Genomic DNA, 277 nt, shown 5'->3' with positions numbered 1-277 from the left:
GGTGGGTGGTCCTTGGACTTCCCACAGGGCAGAGAACCCTGATTGCTCTTTGGGCTGACGAGGGAGGGGGACTTGATTGGGGGAAGGGGAGGGAAAGGGGAGGCGGTGGTGGGGAAGAGACAGAAATCTTTAATAAATAAATAAATTTAAATAAATAAATAAATTAAAAAAAGAAGAGCATCTTTTCATCTTCAGGAAATAATGCATGACAAGAGATATCTATTAGAATTCTTGTGGTTATTCTTTATGATAGCAAAATCTCAGAACAATATTTGGC

The sequence above is a fragment of the Alexandromys fortis genome, unplaced genomic scaffold (genome assembly GCF_014885135.2).
Source record: "Alexandromys fortis isolate MF-2015 unplaced genomic scaffold, M_Fortis_MF-2015_v1.1 scaffold_259, whole genome shotgun sequence".
Classification (NCBI taxonomy): Eukaryota; Metazoa; Chordata; class Mammalia; order Rodentia; family Cricetidae; genus Alexandromys; species Alexandromys fortis.
Note: the sequence above shows the minus strand (reverse complement) of the source record.